The sequence below is a fragment of the Myotis myotis genome, unplaced genomic scaffold, assembly GCF_014108235.1.
Source record: "Myotis myotis isolate mMyoMyo1 unplaced genomic scaffold, mMyoMyo1.p scaffold_m19_p_6, whole genome shotgun sequence".
NCBI lineage: Eukaryota > Metazoa > Chordata > Mammalia > Chiroptera > Vespertilionidae > Myotis > Myotis myotis.
Genome location: NW_023416368.1, coordinates 77,065,943 through 77,088,208, shown reverse-complemented (window position 1 = coordinate 77,088,208; position 22,266 = coordinate 77,065,943). Strand labels below are relative to the sequence as shown.

The 22,266-nt window shown below is 51.5% G+C and overlaps 1 long non-coding RNA gene across 1 annotated transcript; it reads left to right on the top strand.

Annotated features, from left to right (window-relative positions):
* Nucleotides 1-49: 49 nt before the first annotated feature.
* LOC118659053 lies at nt 50-2,931 on the top strand. Its single transcript, XR_004968441.1, has 3 exons — nt 50-375; nt 623-884; nt 2,293-2,931. It is a non-coding gene; the product is annotated as an uncharacterized LOC118659053 (long non-coding RNA).
* Nucleotides 2,932-22,266: the final 19,335 nt, after the last annotated feature.

Below are 22,266 nucleotides of genomic sequence, written 5' to 3'. Positions count from 1 at the left end.
CAGCCCCACCTCTGCCCTGGGATTGGTCAGCTCCTCGCCCCGCCGCCTGATGGCTCCGGGCTCGCTCCCTGACCCGGGCCCGCCGGGGCCGCGTCCCACTGAGGGCTCCTTGAAGTACCCGCACCCTCACGGACTCGGTTTCCACCGCTTCCAGGCACCCGGAGCCGGGGCTAGAATTGCACTTCCGGATGAAACACCTGTCGCCTAAAATTAAAGTCCAAAATACCCCCGCGCTCCCACAGTAACTCCTTGAAAAGTGGGACTCAGATTCTGGAACGTGCGGACTGCTTAATGCGAACTTGGCAGAGTTTCACCCATCTGGGCAGCGCTAGAGAGAAGGGAGGCCTGAGGCAGAGCCTGGGCCACGCCCAGACGGTGTGTGTGTGTGTGTGTGTGTGTGTGTGTGTGTGTGTGTGCGCCCTTATAGGCCCAGGGACCATCCCCCCTCCCCTGTCACTAGTTATCTCTTCTAGGGAATGGCATTCCCATACCAACCGCGATGGACTGAATGTTTGTGTGCCTCCCCCTCCCCCCTTTCTATGTTGAAGCCCTAATCCCAGTTGGGCTGATATTTGGAGATGGGCCATTTATTTACTACATTTACTACATTTATTTCTCACAGTTCTGGAGTCTGGGAAGTCCGAGATCCAGGTGCTGGCCAGAAAGGTTTCGTTCTGGGGCCTCTTCTCTTCGCATGGACCAGGTATGTGGCCACCATTTCACTGTGGGCTCATATGACCTCTTGGTGAACCAACAGGCAAGACAGCAAGTTCTTCGGTGACTCTTCTTGTAAGAACACCAGTTCCCTCAGGAGGGATCTACCCCTAAACCTCACTTTACCCTACTTGCAAACACCCTCCCCTGGAGGATTTAGCACACGCCAGGTAAGCCAACTCCCTTCATTTCCCATCCCAACCACCCTCCGTGCAGGGTCAGGTCCCCACATGCCCAGAAAGCAGGTTCCAGGGACAAACTTGGGAGGAGACACAAACACACCCCAAAGTCCTCATTTATGTCCACGATCTGGTAAACATGCATGGGAATGGATTCTTAAGGTGTAGCCCAAGGGCAGAAAGTTGAAATGAGATCTGGTGACTGATAGGGATGTGCTTTTGAGAGATTTTGGTTTAGTCCACAAGTTTGAACAGCTGGTGGGGGGAAGGTGTATTAGTCAGGATTCTCCAGGAGATAGATATATATGATGAGGTTTCTTTTAGGAATTGGCTCACATGGCTATAGAGGTTGAGAAGTTCCCTGCTCTGCTGTCTGCAAACTGGGGAGCCAGGAAAGACTCGCTCAGAGCCAAAGGCCTGAGAATTTGGGGTGGGAGCCAATGCCTTAAGCCTTGGTCTGAGACCAAAAGCCTGAGAAGCAGGAGCACTGGTGTCCAAAGGCAGAGAAAACAGAGGTTCCAGCCCAAGCAGAAGGAGTGAATTCATCCTGCCTGCACCATTTTGCTTGCTCTATTCAGCCCCCCACCCCACCCCAAATTGGATGGTGCCCACCTCACTGGCAAGGAAGTTCTTCTTTACTCAGTCTACTGATTCAAATGGTAACCTCTTCCAGAGACACCACCACAGACTCACCTAGAAAGAATGTGGTTTTTGTTTTTTCTCCAGCTATCTGGGCATCCTTAAGACCAGTCAAGTTGACACGTAAAATGAACCATCACAGGGTGGTACTAACAGTCTGTTCCATTTGTGGTCTATGCAAAATTGACAATAAGTACAGCAAAATGGAAGACTTGGGGAAGTAAAGGTGTTCTAAATGTATGACCTGCTACTTTCATCCTCATATGAGAGAACTTATGAGATACTCCCTTCTCCACGGCCTTGGAAAATACAATGGTGTGGGAAGACTATCATCTTGATTACTTACAGGGGCGGGGGCGGGGGGCATGGTATGGGAAGTGGTTTGGACGGAGATTTGAGTTAAGGTAACTTCTCAGTACACGATACATCTTCATTAGTCTTGGGAGGAAGAGCCAAGTGGGAGCCTCTATGATAAAATAATAAATAAAATCAATACCATGTTTTTGGGGAGTCACAAAGATTAGGAACACCCTCATGCTGGAGGCCAATTCCAGCAGGTCATAAATGCAAGAAGTTCATCAAAAGGTTGGTAGACCTTGAGCCTAGAGCAGCCGTGGGCAAACTACGGCCCGCTGGCTGGATCCGGCCCATTTGAAATGAATAAAACTAAAGAAAAAAAGACCGTACCCTTTTATGTAATGATGTTTACTTTGAATTTATATTAGTTCACACAAACACTCCATCCATGCTTTTGTTCCAGACCTCCAGTCCAGTTTAAGAACCCATTGTGGCCCTCGAGTCAAAAAGTTTGCCCACCCCTGGCCTAGAGTAAGGGCTGAAGATACATATTATTGCCTACTGGAATGGCCAAAAGCAATTCCCCCAAACCTGAATTTACATAAATGATTGCTTGCTGCCAGACAGCTGAGGGCATTTTAATCTACATGTTGTTGCCTCCTGCCTGCCAAACAGCTGAATAGCTGAAGGCAGTCCCCACAAACTGACAATGCCTACTGTATACTAAACCTTACCTTTGATATGTATATCTACTTTGCTATAGGGCAAAATGTGAGAATAAAAAGAGCCCTGGGTCCGGAGATAAAGAGAAATTAGCTACTATAGCTAAACTACCTCTGGCTCCCCCATGGATTACAAATTTATATTATATTTCTAGTCTATTAATTTACACGTAGCACCTTATCCAGATTCCTGAACCCTTCCAGATGCTGGGAAAGACCCCTGGCATTACTCATAGACCGGAACTATGCAGAGATGGCAATTTTGGTTACCACCACTCTACCTAAGATGGAAGGGTCTTTGTAGAATGTCAGTGGATTGTTGTAAACTGAAGTCAGTGACTCCAATGACAGATGCTGATCCCAATGTGATCCCTATTGCTGCCACCACCAAATGCCCACCTCCCCAGCAGCAGTGACAAACCCTGAGCTCCAGATAAAGTCCCTGAGGCTCAAATTATTCCTCTGGTGGCAAGCTGATTACATGGAACCCCTTCCATGATAGAAGGGGTAGCAACATGTCTTACCCTAATAATAGACAAACATGCAAATTGACCGTACCTTCGCTATGCCCAAGCCACGCCCACCAGCCACACCCACCAACCGATCCAGAGATATGCACATTAACCCAACAAAGATGGCAGAGGACAGAGCCGGGATACTTGTGTTGCAGCCACAGCTACCATGCAAGCATCCCGGCTCTGGCCGCTCCAGGCCTATTGGAGATGCAGAAGTCAGGGGAGACAGAGAAGTCCGGCTCCAGCGCCTGAGGCTGGCTGTGGCCTGAGAGATGAAGAAGCCACCTGCCCTGTGATCCCAGGCCTCAGCAGGCCGGAGAAGCTGCCCACACTGCATCACAGGGGACACGGAGAAGCTGCCCACCTGCGGTCCAGGCGCCAGCGCCTGAGGCTGGCTGCGGCCCAGGAGATGGACAAGCCACCCGCCCCGAGGTCCCAGGCTGCAGCCACCCGGAGAAGCTGCCAGCCCTGTGGTCCAGGGCACCAGCGTCTGTGGCCCGGGAAATAGGCTCCCTCTTCTCCTACTGCAGTCATTACTTCAATATTCCCTTTCTGAATTTCTCTCCTGTGCCGCAACCCAACTCCACTTTTCATTGGAAGGATACGGAACAGAGCAGTGTTGAAAGCTTACATTTTTAAGCCAGTAAGGTTGGTACTTAAACATATAAATGGAAAACTAGAGTCCTTAAGGTAACAAAGGCTACAAAGGGAGGGGGACATGGACAGGGCATGACATATTATATCCAGCAATCCATATGGGGACTGAAAACTTTGCAGTGATGACAATTAGTGAAGATACGAATCAACTAACATAGTTGACAGGGGCAATTCTTCCATCTTTGAAAATATCTATATCAAATCTGTTTAAATAGATTTTCATCTGCATAATCTAACACATTCTGACAAGACCACCACCACCAATGTGGTCAGTGTTGTGCTGATAAATGTTTAACAACTGACTCTCAATCAAAGAAAACAAAACTCTGATTTATACTGTCGGCCAATTTCTGTGGCATAAATTCTCCATCCAAGGCTGATTTCAGCTGCTAATGTGATACTACTAAGTGCAGAGCTGAGGAGAAACATGCGGTAATACACTATTATATTCTACCAGAAAGACCCAAAAGATATAAATAATGTCAAGAGTCAGAACAATAAAGTGTAGTAAATAATTGAGGAGTGATTAATTTAGAGTATGTATTTTCCTTTGGTTTTAATGTAATTTATTCACTTTTAAGATTACATAATTTAATTTTTAATAATGAACATGTTTAACAACCAGCTTACAAAATTCCTGAAAATGTGTGAGCCAGTGAGAGCAGGCTCTAGCACAGTACTGAGTGGAGTGTAATGGTTAAATGCCAAGGCTCATGGCTTTGAAATGAGACTCAGCCACTTTTGGGTTTTACTGGTCAAGTTACCTGTTCTCTCTATACCTCAGTGTTCTCATCTGTGTCATTACAGTACCTACTGTATAGAGTTGTTGCAAAGATAAAATGAAATCTGTGTATGACACAGCACAGTACCTGAAACAATAATTCACTCAATTTGTTATAAACTGTTACTGCCTCAAAACGTTGTTGACAAAATTACTCATGCTGAAAGAATGACATTTTATTGATGAGAAAAATGCCTTATTTTGCAATCTACAGGGAGACAGTCAATTTTACTTCCTAGGCAGTAGATGGTAATCTACTACTAGAAACTGCAAGGGGAAAAATGACCTCAATCAACATGATTGAGGCAATGTATTATTAGCTGGATCATAAAGCAGAGAGGATGCCATACATTCTGGGATACACCTGCAGTAAGAGGCTTCATCTCAGGTATTAATTCTGATCAACTAAGCATCAGACTTAAGATGAATGGTGAGAAGGATTCTGAGGCTGCTTCTAGACTTAGCAGGAATAGAACTTTAATACATAAGCAACAGTTACTATGGCTAATGATGGCAAGAAAAAACACACCATGATCTAATCTAATAAAAGAGAAACATGCAAATCCCCGGGCTGCCAGAGGGATGTCTGACTGTCGGGGAGCTGGCCTAAACCAGCAGGTGGTCATCCCCTGAGGGGTCCCAGACTGTGAGAGGGCACAGGCCGGGCTGAGGGACCCTCCCTGAGTGCACAAATTTTTGTGCACCGAGCCTCTAGTATGTGTGTGTGTGTGTATATATATATATATATATATATATATATATATATACTGAGTAGCCAGATTATTTATGACCACCCCATCAGTACTTCGTTGGGCACCTTTTGCCTTCAGTACTGTGGTGATTCTTCTTGGCATTGACTCCACGAGATGCTGAAAGATGATGCGAGGAATCTGACACCATGCCTGATGAATAGCACTGTCCAGTTCTGTGAGATTTAATGGTTGTGGAACCAGCTACCTGATGGCTCCTTTAACTTCGTCCCACAAATGCTCAATTGGATTGAGATCTGGTGATTGTGGGGGCCACCTAAGCAAGGTAAAGTCTCCTTCATATTCTTGAAACCACTCCTTCACAATACGAACACCGTGGCATGGCGCATTGTCTTGTTGGAAGAAGCCATCTCCATTGGGATACGCCATCAACATGATAGGATGAACTTGATCAGCAACGATACTTAGGTATGTTGTGCTATTCAGATGTTGTTCCACACAAACTAAAGGGCCCAAATCATGCCAGGAAAACATGCCCCAAACCATAACACTGCCCCCACCAGCTTGAAGGGTTGTACTCTTGCATGTGGGGTGCATGCTTTCATGCTGTTTCCGCCAAATTCTCACTCTGCCATCTGCATGATGCAACTGGACACGTGATTCATCTGACCACATGCCTTTTTTCCAATGCTCGACTGTCTAATCTTTGTGTTCCTGTGTGAGTTGGAGATGTTTTATCTTGGTAACTGCAGACAGCAAAGGTGTTCGAACAGGCCTTAGGCTTCCATATCCCATACGATGCAGTGTACGGCTAATTTGCCTGCAACGTCAGGTGGTCATAATAATCTGGCCACTCAGTGTATATTCCACACTTGGGCTGCTTCCACCTTTTGGCTGTGGTGAGTAATGCTGCTATGAATATGGGTGTGCAAATACCTCGCCGAGTCTCTGCTTTTAGTTCTTCTGGGGATATGCCCCAAAATGGAATTGCTAGGTCATGTGCTAATCCTATTTTTAAGTTTTTGAGGAACCACCATACTGTTTTTCATAGTGGCTGTACCAATTTATATCCCCAGCCACAATGCAGCGGGTTTCAATCTCTCTGCATCGTCACCCACACTTGTGATTTTGTGTGTGTGCTTTGTAACAGTCGCCCTAATGGGTATCTGGGCCTCTCACTGTGGTTTGATTTTCATTTCCCTGATACTTTGTGACGTTGAGCATCTTTTCGTGTGCATATTGGCCATTGTATTTCTTTGGAGAAATGTCTATTCAAGTTCCTTGCCCATTTCTGAATCAGGTTGTTTGGTTTTTGGTTGAGTTGTAGGACTTCTTTATATATTGTGGATATTAATCCCTTATAAGATAGATGATTTGCAAATATTTTCTCCCACACTTTTAATCAATGAAAAACTAGCTTCCATATTCAAAGGGTCGTAGGTTAGGACCGAGCGTCTGCTTTTCATGCGGTTCCTCACTGTGTTCCATGACGTTAGTGCCAAGACGGAAGGGCAGGATGTGTCCGCATTGGGGGCCCTTGGGACTATTTGGCTTGTGTCACAATTTGGAAGACAGAAACAATTCTTGGTTTATGCAACTCAGTGTAGGAAAATCCCAGAGAAAGCCCAACACAGTGGTCCTAGTTGGCCTTTGAATGGATGAAGGGGTGGCATAGGGTCACTGCCTCCGTCACTTCTCCTGGATGCAGAGGGAGAGAGTGGAGAGCTGTGAGGCAGGGGCGAGCTTAGACGGTGCTGGGGGGGGAGGAAGGAACGTTGCTCTGCTCTCTAGGCTCTCTCGGCTGGTCCAATAGTCAAATAGACATGAGACAGGTTAGCAAGAGAAAATAACCAAGTTTAACATATGCACACGTAAGGGAACTCTGCACACATGAGACAGAGATCCCACACGCATGAGAGGTTCCAAGACAGAAAGGGAACATGGGTGTATAAGACATCCCAAGCTAATGATGACCTTGGGGCTTCAGAGGGGAGGAAGGTCACTGAAGGATGATTAGAAGAGCAGATGATCACTAATTAGAGGTTTGCTCTGCCGTACAGATAGGTCATAAAACGTTATCTCTGATCATCTCTAACTCTAGGCAAAGCCCCGAATTCAAGTTCTAGGTAGGTATGAGGGGAGGGGCAGAAGTTTCTTTTGAGCCCACAGAGCTCAGAACAATCCACACACCACTCAGGCACATCTTGGGGTAACTCGTCCTGAACCCCCACAGTGTCCTCCCACTTTGTGTCATATGTTGAATGAACTTTATGCCCTACGTCAGGTTTCCTTTTATTTATTTTACCTTAGAGAGAGGAACATCTGTGCTGGGCTGCATATCTGGCGCTTCGGCCAGGCAGGACACGCTGTCCTAGAACACATAGATAGGAAGGTACTGACATCAGGCTAGGCCTTGAGATATGGTCTCATGGCCCCTTCCCAGCACGCAGGCCTTCTTTCTCAGAAGGCCCGGAAGTCTCATTCCAAATTTGGGAGACAAAGGACTGGAAAAAGTATAAATAAAGAGAGTTTCCTTCATATTGGGGGGCCCAGAATTTGAAAGACACATTTTTCTCTGGGCCTCCACAGAATTTAATAATAAAATGTAGCTCCTGTAGTCGGCACGGCAGTTCAGCCTCTGCTTCGTCAGGGTGCTGTAACTGTAGTCGCTGGCCAGCTCAATAAATCCTCGCTTGCTGTTTAAGACCTAATTGGAGTCGGTGGTCTTATTCTCGCGAATGTTGGTCCACAACACATCGATTTCTGGTTCTACTTAGTTATGCATTCATTGGTTGCTTCTTGGATGTGCCCTGACCCTGACTGGGAGATCAAACCCACAACCTTGGCTTATGGGGACGACGCTCTAACCCATTGAGCTACCCGGCTGCCCTCGTCATATTTTAAAGAGAATGAGCTGGCTGAGTGGGACAAGGAAGTAAGATCTGCAGGTCAGAAATCATTAAATTCCTCTTGTTTCAAAGATGGGTGGAGTTACCACGGACAAATTGTACTTGGAGTTCATTCTCACTGATTCGCAAGTGCAGGCAGGGAAGAGATCAAAACACAAGCTTCAGTGACCATCGAAATAGTAGCATTAATTTCCCTTGCCAACAACGGTGCGAAAAAAGTTAAGACTCAGCAATTATTGGACAAGCTGAGCCCTTCAGACAAGAAGAAATAAGCAATAAACCATCGCCCTCAACCACGGATGATGGCAACGGAGATTGAATGAACTGATACACATCGCTTTTGCTGATTTGTATATTTCCGTGTAATTTTATTTTCTTCAATAAAGGCAATTTATAAAATTGATGTGACTGGCTCGGGGAAGGCGAGGAAGCGTCCCCTCCAAGGGCAAATGTTCAGGGTCAAGAAGGAGAACCTGGTCCGGCTCCAGGCTCTGGGGCTCTCAGCAGAGGAGGGAGGAGGGTCCCTTCCCAGGCTCACCCACGCCATGGCACCGGCTTCTGTAATGCCCCAGGGGAGACTGCATTAAGCAAAAGGAGAAAACTTGGGTCTGACTGTGGTCCAAAGGGGCATTTGTGGATGCGAGCAGGACATACTTTGCCTGGGGTGATAGGGACAGGGCTTGCAGGTGGGTGGAAAATAAGTTATTTGGGATGACACTAGGCTGTCCCTCCGGACTCCCTTCCTTTCCTGTCCTGCCCACCCCCCACCCCCACCCCCTGGGTTTGATGCTCTCCCACCTCCTGGCCACACCCCCAGGACCCCCTTCCAGGGCTTCAGGGAAGGGACAGTGGTCAGCCTGACAGGTGATTTCTCCTCCCTCAGCCCCAAGGCCTCCTCCCCCACCAAGCCTGGCCTTTCACAGGCAGAACGTCCAGTTCTGGGTGGGGGTGGGGGGGCGTGGGGGGGGGGGATGGGCGGGGGTTGAGCTCTCTTCCCTCGGGTGGGGATGGAGCGGCTGCATAGGCCCTGCCTCCTGCCTTAGCCCAAGGGAAACAGGCCCAGAGGAAGGAGGCCCAGCCCTGCTCTTCTCTCTCCCAAAGGCCCTGGTGGAGATCCCTCTCCCCCCAGGGGCTGACAGACATGGTGTATTGTCAGCTGGGGCTGCCACGACAGAGTGCCACAGACCAGGGGCTTCAACAACACAGATCTGTTTTCTCAGTCTGGAGGCTGGAGGTCCGGCATCAAGTGCTCGCAGGGTTGGTTTCTCCTGAGGCCTCGCCTTGGCGTGCCGGTGGCTGTCTTCCCACTGGGACACCAGTCATACTGAATCAGGACCCATCCCAACGCCCTCATTTTGACTCATTGCCTCTTTAAAGGCCCTATTGCCAAAGACAGTCGCCTTCTGATGAAATTGGGCGGCACCCAATTCGCCTCATAACGCAACCCTTCCCCAAAGTCGGCTCTGCTCTCTGGCCTGGAGCTCCACAGATCCCTCAGCCGTCTCTGGGACGCCCCTCTCCAGGACTGAGCTGCCTCTGAGCACTGCTGTCCACTAGCTGGGGTTCCCTGTGGGGAGCTCATGGTCACCACCCCATCCCCACCCCGGCTCTCACCTTACCCCCGCTCCCGCCTCACTGCTAGTGCATTTGCGTTGGAGGGTGCATTTCTGTGCTCATGTGAACGCATACGCACTTGGCAGCTCAGTGGAAAGCCTGGTTTGGGGACAGGTGCGACTCTGCCCCCCTTCCCCCCACCCTGTTCCAGGACCTCGCATGTGCGTATCCGACCCCAGATCCACGCCTCCAGCCTGGCCTCTCTTCCTCCGAAACTCCAGAGCTGCTGCTCCCGTTCCCACTGGACACCAGGTCTTGGCTTCAGGGTCTGATAAGCTCCGATGCCCAGTGGCTTATTAATTTGTCACACAAACTACATCGCGGCGGGGCTCCGTGCCAGGCACTGAGCTGAGGGATGGCGCTGCAGGCAGTGGTGTCCCGCAGCTCCTGCCCGGCGAGCTGGCAGCAGGGCAGATGGAAAAGACCGCCGCCACTTCAAGCTCTAATTGTGTTCCTGTGAGACTCATGCTTCTTCTCTAACCTTTAGATCAACCCGGAGAATTAGGCAAAAGTACCCTCACCTTACTGAGGAGGAAACTCGGGGTTGTGGACCCAAAAAGGGGGCGGGGGGGTCTATGTGTAGGAAATAGGCCTCTGTGATCAATCTTCAGCATAGTCAACTTTTAACGGAAACGTTACTGAATTTCCCCAGGGCAAACAGCATGCAGGGAGGAGGGGCGAGGGTATAAGAACAAAGAACTGTGTACATGAGCCAGCATCACGGTGGAAACCCCCAGGTGCCCAGGACAAAACACCTTACACCTGCCTCAACTAGACAGGGGGAGGTGGAGACAACTAGAAAAGGCCTCAGCGCCCTCCCCCACCCCTTTTCTTAAATGGCCCAATAAGAGACAGTTGGGCAATTAAAAAAAAAAAAAAGACCCAGGTGACATATGAGGAAACTATTAACCCCATAGTACTCAGCCAATGAGGAACCGGAGGAAGGACTCTCACTCCCTAGGGATACATAGCGTGTGACCACTGCTCCGTGTGCGCCTGTTCAACTGGACACCCGCTCTTGCAAGAACGTAGTAAAAGTCTCGTTTTTTGCCACACTTCTGTCCCCACGTCCGTTATTTGAATTCAGACAGGTGAGCATTTCTCACATGTGGAAAGCAACCTCACAGGGTGATGTGATCATAAATTCCCAACGGGGCAGGTCATGGTGGGCAGCTACGCCCCAGGCATGTAACTTCTTTAGTGAAAGGTTTGCCGTTGCCTTAAGCAAGCCCTGCCCACTGCTCCGTGCACCTTTGGAATAACCACCCTCACGAGAGCACAGAATGTCCACTATCCTGTATTCCCCCTCCTACTTGCTCCCCCCGCCCCCCTGGCAGTCCCTCCCCGTTTCAAATGCAGAGAATGAACTGCACAACTGTTACTGGGAGCATTTGAGACCTCGCTCCCTGGGATGTTGTCAGCTTGGCTCTAATCAACTCACAAAAATTCTCTGCAGGTTCCGACGTTTCCTCCGTCGACAGGTTAATCGGCAGAGCATGGATGAGGAGCCCGGGTCCATCTGCCCTGAAGACCGGGGAGGGGAGACCTCAGGTAGAGGACCATCCTGGGCAAAGAGTCCCTTGCCCTTGGCCTCTGTGCTGTAGCCACCAGCATCCTTTTCTGTCTCCCTAGAGCGGTGGGCAGCGTGGTGTTGTGGGCCGAGGAAAAATAATTTTCCTTCTACCCTTCTTTTCTTTTTTCTTTCTTTCTTTTTTTTTTTTTGGCCATTATGGCATATGTGCCTTTTATTTTATCTTATTTAAAAATATTTTTATTGATTTCAGAGAGGAAGGGAGGGGGAGAGAGAGATAGAAACATCAATGATGAGAGAGAATCATTGATCGCTGCCTCCTGCACACCCCCTACTGGGGATTGAGCCTGTGCCCTGACTGGGAATCAAACCGTGACCTGCTGGTTCATAAGTTGATGCTCAACCACTGAGCCACTCTGGCCGGACTCCTTCTACTCTTCTAAATTCTTCTTGCTGGACTCAAAACCAAATTGATCTGAGGCAGATTAACAGGAGAAAATGACGTATTTACATACAAATTTACCAAAAAAGAAAAAAAAAACTAAAACTTACCAAAAAAGATTTACACATATACATACAGATGAAGATTTATTACATATACATACATCCGTGGAGGAGATCAGAGAGGTGAGTGTCCATCGCAGCCCAGCATGCGATGGCCCGATTCTCCAGCTCATCCGGGTACTCGAGGCCAGGCCCTGCCCCTGGGCTTCCCAGGCTAGGACCCCGCCCTCCCATCCCAGCATTGCCGCCCAGTGAGAGCTGCATGCAGTCAGGGCCTGGAGTGGCCAGCACAGTAGCCTCTAGCCAGGCAGGGGCACCGGAGGCCCCGGGGGTGCATGGCCTGGGTGCCTGCCCCCTGCAGGCCCTGCGTCTTAGAGAAAGGCCTGCGCTGGGGCTGATCAGGCATTGCCTTGGCAGGTGCTGGCCCTGGCCAGGCAGCAGAACAAGAGGCTGAAGGTGGTGGTGGTGGTGGGAGGGTGGGGGGGCACTCGCCCTCGGACATTGCCTGCACCGATGGCTTTATGACCCACATGGACGAGATGAAGTGGGTCCTCCAGGTCCTCTCGGCCCTCTCCTGCCTGCCTCTGCAGCCACCAGCCTCAGCCTCCATCCCAAATCCCAGGAAGAGGTTCCTTAGCCTTTCCTCTCAGGCCAGATTCCTCCTTACCCCCAGTTCCAAAATGACACTCCAATTCCTGATCTGCTAGTGATCACCCCTCCCCAGAGCCCTTCCTGGGCTTGCTCAGGCCTCTTGTTAGGTCTGCGCGCCCCCTGGTGGCCATGGAGAGAATGTCCACGCCCCTCTCCTGCCAGAGCCTCCTCACTAGTACATGAGTGGTAAGGCAGGCCCCCCAAAGGGGTGCTCACCATGACAAATCCAGAAGGATTGGCACTTAGTTGGTTTTACTTATGGGGAAACTGAATATCAGAGAGGTGAGTGACTTGCCTAGGGTCACAGAGCCAGTCAGCAACAGAGCTGGGCAGAGAGTCAGGAGTCCGACACCAGCCCTGTGCTGGGATCCTGTCCATGCAAGTCAGCCAGCCCTCGGTGCCCCCAGGTGCCTGCCAGGAGTCTAGGAGCCTGCCGGGAGTGCCACATGTTCACACCTTAGCAGGGTTCCTACTGCCACCTGACAGGTCCTGCTCCCCTGGGATAACCCCCTGTCCGCCCAGCGATTTCCTCATTTGCTCAGACTGACAATTTCCACCTCGTAGAAAATGTTCTGGCCATGGGATCAGCCGTGGCAGTAATTAACCCTGATTGCTAATGAGCCAGGACGGGCTCCAGCAATCAATTTCGCCAGCTCTGTACTCAGGTGACTGCGAAGGCTGGCATCCTCCTGGCTGACCTGCACCTGCAGCTGGATAAGCGTGGCCTGGCCTTTTTCCAGTAAAAGCCCCTCCTCCATTCCTGGGTGGGCCAGTGCTCCCAGCACCCCCTGCCCTGGCCTCAGCCAGACACTCAGGATCTGGCCGGTTCAGTGACCTTTACGTGGGAATAGAAACAGGCCAGGGACGAGCTAAGCGTTCAAGAACAGCCTTGCACAGGGGTGGGGAAACCATGGCTTAAGCTCCCCATGTGTTTCGCCTGCAGGGGCTCATCTGCACCACGGGCCACGTGGCCTGTGGTCACTGGAGTGTCACGGCTGAGCACGGGCGGCCCATGCATCGTGGCTCCACCACTGTTGTCCATGTGGCCCGGGGCAAGTCTCTTCCCCTCTGGCTACGGCACTTTGCCCCCCTGGAATATGGGGGTGAGCACGACAACCGTGCACGTGGGGTGCTTAGGAGCGTGTACACAGTGCTCAGTAAGTGTTTGTAATGGGCTTGGGGCGTGAGACAGGCCCTTTGCAGAGCCCTCACCCTGTGCTGTCAGATGTCAGCATTGCCGGGGGTTGGGCGTCACGGGTCAGTGTGTCCTGCTACCCAGGCGTGCAGCTCTCCTCCGAGCACCAGCTCTGAGGAAGAGACACAGAGCAAACGCTGTGGATGGAGCTGGGTCCCCTGTGGTCCAGGCTCAGAGATCAAAACCAAACCGCCCCAAAGCAGTTTCTAAGGGATTCCCTTCGTTTTGTCGAGCACCATGAGAGAATTGCTCTCTAGGCCCCGAAACCTCGCCTTGTTTCTCATCAGCAGGGGACACGCATGTTGGCTGCTCTTGTCCCCCTCCCCCTCCCCCTCCCTCTTTCTACCACAAACGTCTCAGAGAATCGCCAGGCAAGACAGGGGCAACCTGAGGGATGGGTGAGCGGGAGGGGAAAGACGGAACCCCGTGTTCATCAGCCCCCTCCCGTAGGTAAGAGCTGTTGCAGCCGAAGCATGATCCATTGTATGGGACCTGGTCCCCAAGTGCTTAAACCACCCCCCCCCCCCCCCGCCATGGATGTGTCATTACCCCCCTCAGAGCTGGCTTCACTGCCCAAGAGAGCCCAGTGGGAATCGGGGGTGAAGGACAACACAATGATCCCCACCCCCAAGATCTGGCCACAGTCCTGGTCCACTATCCAGGGTTGATCTCACACGGATTGCCTCTGTTTCTCAAAATGATGAGCAGAGGATGGAAATAACTCTGAGTGGCACAAATCAAAATGCTCGCGGGATTTCCTGGCCCCGTCTCCCGGGAAGCACAGCCCAGCAGACTGGCCTTTGGGCAGCAGTGGGAGACCCCACTGTGTGTGTGACACATTACGCCCAGGGCAGGGAGCAAGGGTGGGGACCGGCGTCTCTCGTATCCACTGTGCGCCGGGCGCTTAGCTGGGTGCTGCGCACACTCTCTGAGTCCTCATCCTCACTTCACAGATGAGGAAACAGGGAGGTTAAAGAACATGCCCCCGGTCACACAGCTAGTGAAACGGTGCCCAGCCTTTGTTCAGTGCTGGGCCCTGCTGACCCTTTTCACTGGCCATCTCCCGCTCACTGCTCTGGATCTTACACAAAATCCCATTGTTCTCAAAAACCGTTCTGACGCCCTCCCCCCACAGAGGGCCGCCGTGGCCTGTTTCTGCCAATGTGTCCTCTCTGGTCCCGGCCACTGTGAATCAGGATTAGTTCAGCTTCATCTGTTCCCTCAGCCTGAGCACCCAGCCACCGACGGCACATGTCAAAGGCAATTTCCATCCAATTTAGCAGGTGGCGGAGTGTGGAGAAGGACTTAAATGGGCCATGAGACAGGCATCCTCTGGAAGTGGGGCCAAGGGGCAGGAGACTGGAGCTAAACGTCTGTTCCAGCAGCGTCCTACTCTTCGGAGAAACCCAGAGGTTTCTGGTTGGGGGTGGCTAAGGAGGAGAAGTGGGTTCCTGAGGCAGGTGGGTCCCCGATGAGAGGGTGGACTCAGCTTGGCAGACTGGTGCCCAGGAAGAGCAACCAGCAGGGAGAGGCTGCAGGGGACCCTGGTCTCTGGCTGCGAGTTGGGACAGCAGAGCCGGTCCTCCCCCAGACGCACACACACTCCCCCTTTGCCTTCCCCAGGCTCCGCCCAGGGCCTCTCGCTCTTGGGAGCCCAGTCTCAGCTTAGACCTGCTCCAGGCCAGGACAGCTTGCTGCATCCTGACAGTGAGGCCCTCAGATGAGCAAGGCAGCCAAGCGGGGGCAAGCCACTGGGTCCCATGGAGCCTCACGTGATGGGCGGTCCCCCTCCCGGCTGAGGGCTGATGCCACTCAGACATAGCCTCCCTGTCCCCATGCCTCCTTTCTCCCTTCCCAAGGCTGAGACTCGCCCCAGGCTGTGACTGTAGACCCAGCTGTGGAAGTCCTCGTGGCCATATGACAGCGACCTTCCGGGAACAGGCGATACAAGGACACACAGGAAAGTGAGGACTTCCTCCACAGTGGACGGGAAACGCCCACCGGGGTCCTCAAGTGGCTCTTTTCCCACTGCCAGGTGGTGGCGCTGACCCTGCTGTGGCGATGGGACCATCCCGGGATCTCCCAGTCCAGCAATGCAGGGGTGTGCCAGGCATGGGGTGCCCCTGGACTGCCTCGGCGTCGCCCTCACCATCACCCTGCAGTGTGTGCCCCAGTCCCACTTGCAGGGGGCCTTATGGGGAGCGGCTACAGTGTTTGGACAGGTTCAAGCCTTGGACTGAGGAGAGGGCACAGTCCTCTCATTGCTACGTGCAAGTCCCAGCTTGGAGGGCAGAGCCCACCCAGCACAATTATAGCCAATGGCCATAGTTATAAGCTTGAGCCTGTGGTCCGAACACGTGGCCCCACGTGCCTGCGTGATAGAGTTCAGGTGCATGTAGTTGAGTGGGACTGAAACCCACGAGAACGATGTGAACTTGCTCACGCCCCTCCTCTGCCTCGTGGCATCTGCTATAAAATAAAGACACGGCTTGTGGGCGCTGTCTCCTCATCAGGGAGCAGCGTCCCACCGAGACCCAGCTTTCATTCTCTTGTCTGTCTTTTCTAAGCCTTTCACCCCCCAACTCAGGGTCACTGAACCAGGCTGAGCTGGCATGGCACATCAGGCGCCCTGGGGCTGAGTCTGCCATGGCCGTGCCTGCGCCCCACAAGGCCTCCTTCCCTCCTCCCTGAGAGAGGTTCTGGGCCTTGCCTGCCACCACTCAGCCCCTGTGAAGTGACCAGGAATGCCCCAGGGAAGGGAGCCACCCCCCGGGGAGGCACGAGAAGGGGCTGCTGAGGGGAAAGAGTTCTCGAAGCCATAGTAACTTTCAAATTCAGAAGGGTCCCCTGCAAGGAAGATCTTACCTGCAGGTCTCTGGTTCCTAAAATGAAGCCAAGGGCAGGCGCTACTCCGAGGATGGAGAGTGTGCGCTGGAGAAACAGCAACGAGGACCCTGATGCCAAGAGTCCTTGAGGAACCCATGCACGAAAGGGGAAAACTGCAAGCCAGCGTCTGAGCCAAGTTCCGTGAAGCACAGAGCCTGGCTGATCGTAGTTTACACTGGCTTTATTCCCACATGGCAGGGCTGCTCCGAGGTCCAGAAAGGCCCAGAAATTTCCAGAAAATTCCAAAACAGGATGATCAAAACTTTGGTTTGTCTTCATTTCTGATACCCATGAAAGAAGGCCCTCACACGCAGAGTGAGAGGACGCCATGCTGTGCTCCAGAAAACAGCAGGGTGTTGTTTTATAGACAAATCCCTCCTGCTCTTGGGGCAGGTGAGCAGGCGACGGGACACAGGCTGGCATTTGGAGCACGAGCACCCTTTGATGATGTCAGTGCATCTCTGTGACGTCAGACACGTGAACATGGACAGGCTGGGGGCAACCGTGGACCATGAGTGAGCTCTCAGGGGTGGGGGCGGGCAAGAGGAGCCGGGCAAACTGTACTGTTGCCTACCCCGCACTGAGCAATGCCATAAGCTAGGAGGATTCTGACGGAGGGCCTAAGACTCTCTCAGAGGCAAACGCATTTCATGATTAACCTCATAAATTTGATCCACGTGGTCTGGCATTTACGCTATCAACTTGGCTGATTTGATAATCATCCGTTCTATTAATAAACCCTGCGGAACCAGGCCCTTTTCAAGTTGCTGTGGGATTATTTAATGCTTCCTGGGTTTGCCACACTGTTCTGCTACAGCTGGAAAATAGCAGGCAAATGCTGGGTCTACATAGGATACTGAGATGGGAGGCTCTGGGCACCTACAGGGTGGCATTGAGGGCCCCGTGGAGGCTGGAATCAGACCCGGGTTCAGTCTCAACTGTGCCACTTACGGGCTGCATGCCTAAGTGGTCCCTATTATTTCCTCAACCTCACTCTCACTTCCCTGGAATGCGTTCATTACAGAGTTTCAACCCATTTGGTGGCACACACTTGAAACCATTTTAGTCATTCTGACCACTGTTCCCATCGCTGAATAACATCTCGAGCAGATTGTTTTACTCCTGAAAATGTCGCAGTGAATAAACAATCTGCTTACTTTGGACTGCCGATCTCATGTCCAAACAAAGCTCTTCCCTCCCCCGTCAGAGGAGGCGGGCGGAGGAGGTGAGTAGCATACACTCCACCCTCTCACACCCCATCCTGTTCTGAGGCCCCCAGAGCAGAGTAGGAAAGGGGCCTGGGCGGACTCTGGACCCCTCCCGGCGGTGAGCAGCGAGCGCGGCGCAACTGAGCGCGATATCGAGCGCAGCGCGAGCTGAGCGCGAGAGCGAGCTCGATGCGAGAGCTCAGAGACGAGGCGAAGAGCGCCGAGAGAGAGCGCATAGACGCAGAGAGAGTAAGAAGCAGGGAGAGCGAAGATAACGCTGCTGCGCTTGTCGAGCGCCTCGAGAGCGGGAGCGAGCGTTATGGCCGCGATCGCTCGATAGCTCGTCGATCTATCAGAGCTCTCTCTGAGATATGAATATCTCGCTCTATCTCCTCTATCTATCACTCATCTTCTAGCTATTATCTCTCTCTCTCCGCTCTCTACTACTATCTAGCTCCTATACATCTCTCTCTCTCCTCTCTCTCTATCTCTCTCTCTATCTCTCTCTCTATCTCTCATCGACTCCTCTCTCTCTCTCTCTCTCTCTCTCTCTCTCCTCTCTCTCTCTCTCTCTCTCCTCTCTCTCTCTCCTCTCTCTCTCTCTCTCTCTCTCTCTCTCTCTCTCTCTCTCTCTCTCTCTCTCTCTCTCTCTCTCTCTCTCCTCTCGCTCTCGTCAAGCTCTTCTAAGGTTATCTGAGGTAGCAGGTGTCCTGCTTGGTCTGGTGACTTAGGTCTCCTCCAGACCGGACAGTGGTTCCTCAGACAGGCCTTGACCTTCACTCGGCGCCCTCACAGAGCGGCCCCGTGTCCTTGGACTGCCATCAGTCCGAGCCTCCAGCCCCCCGGGGTGGGACAAAGGTGCTGCCCTATGATGAGCATTTTCTTTTTCTTTTTTGAATTGAGACCATTTTAATGTATTACACTTATAACCACAAATGATAAACTGCACAGCTTCTTAACATTTTACACCGTAACCCCATGCACTGAAACATTTTACCTGACCAGGCAACACACATGTATTCTTTAAACAGAAGTACTGGGGGGGAATGTGTTCACACCTTGGAAATGTCATATGTTTAAAGTCTTGCTTAGAAAGTCCTCTGTTCGAGTGGCGATGTGACTGTCTTCTGAAAACTAATGTTTACACCCAAGTGTCTTACAATACATTTGCCCAGATGAGGGCTGCAAGGTAAAAGCCGGTTCTGAGAGGATCCAGATCCCAATTTGACAAATACGACACACCTGCTTGTTTACTTGATTGTTTTGTTCTCGGCAGCCCCCTCCCCTCCTCCCTTTCATTTATTTTTTTAAATTGTATTTTTCAAGTACAGTTTACAATCAACATTATTCTGTATTAGTTTCAGGCATACAGCGTGATATTTCCAGGACCCACCTGGCACCTAACACCATTATTACAGTATCGTTGACCATATCCCCTGCACTGTACTGTACGTCAGTCCTGGCAGTTTGCATCTGTGATCACCGTCTAACCCCAGTGGGGACGATGTCAAAAGCCTAATCGGAGGCCCTTTGGGCAAGTGAAGTCTGAGCCAAATGGCCCTTCCATCGCCCCCACCCCGCCACTGGGTGGTGAGCTCTGCATACACACACACACACACACACACACACACACACACACACACACGCCTCCTGGCTCCCGCCCTGCCCCCATTCCCTCTGCTTCCCAGGGAAGGACAGGCAGCCAGAGGCCCTTTCTCAGGACCAAGGGCTCGGTGCCTTCCCCTCCAGTCCTTCCTGGGCACAGACACTTTCCTAATGAAGGTCATTCCAGAAAGCCTTGTAACCTGAGGGATGAACAACGCCCGCCTTGAGGGCAGCTGTGGGGACTTAATGGGATTACAGGAAGCCATTGGCCCAGGAGTTCCCTTGGGTCGGCTCACGGCTGCTGGTTACAGTTACTCGAGCTGCACCCTGCACAGCTCTGGGGCCATTTTCACCCTCAGAGATGCATATCTTAATACACCTCCTGGCAGAGCCCAGTCATGTGTCCACATAGGGACTCACCCCAGGGTTGGTGCCACCCTGGCAGATGCCAGGCCCTCTTTTCTAAAATATCAAGGCCTGCTCCCACTTTGCCGCGAGAATCCTAGAAGCCAGCAACCAAGGGCTCATGATGCACAGTCCCCCGCCAGGAGTACCCCAATTTTGTCCCCCTGCTTTCGTGACCTCACGTCCTGCCTCAATCCTTCTAGTGCCTCAGGCTGGGACTTCTGTCAGGGCCGGAGGGACATCCAAAGACCCTCAAACCAGGCCCCTGTGCCAAGGGGACAGAGGATAGAGAGGAGGCCCCAGGGAACCTTGGAGTCAGCTTTGGGCTCTGTCTTTTCAGGTGGTAGTATAAGTGGTTCATAAAAACAAGCAACGGGCAGATATATAATGACTGGCGGAATCTAGCAGCATAACAATGGAAAACAGAAAATAATTTTGGAAACGTGATGTGTGACAATCTACACTAATAAAAGACAAAGATGCTAATTGACCGTACCTTCGCTATGCCCTAAGCCACGCCCACCAGCCAATCAGAGTGACTATATGAAAATTAACCAAGATGACGGCCGGCAACCATGGAGCTGGAGCAAGCAGGAGGCTTGGTTGCCCAGGTGATGGAGGAAGCCAAGCTTCCCGCCAGCCCTGAGCTGGCTGTAGCCTCCGCTAAAGGCAACAAAGTTTCAATTATAGAAGCTAAACAAATCCCAGATACCTGCTTCCAGCCAGCCTCCACTGGGAGCTTAGGTGGCTGGGGGTTGTGGCCAGCCTGCAAAGAGCCATCAGCTCCCTCACCCAGGATGGCCAGGAACCCCAGTGGGGACTCCCACACTGAAGGGGCTGTGGCCAGCCTGAAAACAGCCATCAGCCTCTCACCCAGGCTGGCCAGGCACCGCAGGGGGGACCCCCACCCTGAAGGGGCTGTGGCCAGCCTGCAAACTGCCATCAGCCACTCACCCAGACTGGCCAGGCACCTCAGCAGAACACCCCCCACCCTGAAGGGGCTGTGGCCAATCTGAAAATGGCCCTCAGCCCCTCACCCAGACTGGACAGGCACCCCAGCAGGACCCCCCACCCTGAAGGGGCTGTGGTCAGCCTGCAAATGGCCCTCAGCCCCTCACCCAGGATGGCCAGGCACCCCAGTGGGGACCCCCACACTGAACGGGCTGTGGCCAGCCTGCAAACAGCCATCAGCCCCTCACCCAGGCTGGCCAGGCACTCCTATATAATGAAAGGGTAATATGCAAATTGACCCTAACAGCAGAATGACTGGGAATGACTGGTCACTATGACACACACTGACCACCAGGGGGCAGATGCTCAATGCAGGAGCTTCCCCCTGGTGGTCAGCGCGCTCCTACAGGGGGAGCTCTGCTCAGCCACAAGCCAGGCTGATGGCTGCCAGTACAGCGGTGGTAGTGGGAGCCTCTCCCGCCTCCTCAGCAGCGCTAAGGATGACCGACTGCAACTTAGGCCTACTCCCCGCTGGCAAGTGGACATCCCCCGAGGGCTGCCAGGCTGCCAGAGGGATGTCTGACTTCCAGCTTAGGCCCTTTTCCCCAGGGAGCGGGCCTAAGACAGCAGGTGGTCATCCCCCGAAGGGTCCCAGACTGCGAGAGGGCGCAGGTCGGGCTGAGGGACACCCCTGAGTGCACAAATTTTTGTGCACCGGGCCTCTAGTGTAATATATAATTTATAATCACTGTCATTTTAACAAATGCCTTCTGAACCTATAACCCATATATATAAACAAAATTGTATACACACTTTGAATGATTATAGTTACTGTTTATTAACATCCAGTTCATTTTCAAAATTTAGAAGAACCTATAGAAATAAATAGCTTTTGTGGTCAAGGCCTGTTTTCCAACTGATGACTGTTCTGGTCCAGGCTGTGCTGGTATCGCAAAGCAATGGAATCACAACATCAAGAATCATTTCGTTCAGTATTTGTGTACCTTCAATTCATCAAGTGTTGCTGGTTTTGTACCGATATCTTTATCTTTTAAGTACCCCCATAAAAAAAGGTTTCGTGGCACTTTAGAATAAATTTTCTTTGTTCAAAGCTTAGTCTGACTTCACCCATTATTTCTTCACCCATTATTTCAAATCAGTTAAACCTGAAAAGGAGTGAAAATCGAGTGTGTTATCACTGTTAAAGCTCTGCTCTAGGCCCTAGAGTCTAAGCTAGGGGGTCTGTGGCTCATCTCAGGGGCAACTGGATTCAGACACCCCCATATTTGGAAAAGCAACCTTCACATTTCATTTCTGCATGAAAAAAAGTGGGGGTAAGGGAGGGGAGGTGAGGGTTCCATATTCACCAACACTCAAATTCTTATCAACCAAGAAAGAATACCCTACTTTTTTCAACTTCTTTCTTAAATATATACATTTAAGTAAATCATACTAACTTTACTCTGTATTTCCTTGATAAGAATACTAAAATACTAGCTTCTTTGGACATAAGCTAAGGTTTAAAGTTTGTTGTTTGTGTGTGACAGAGGTGCTTATAATTTAAAAGAGAGATAAGGGATGGTGACCTAAAAT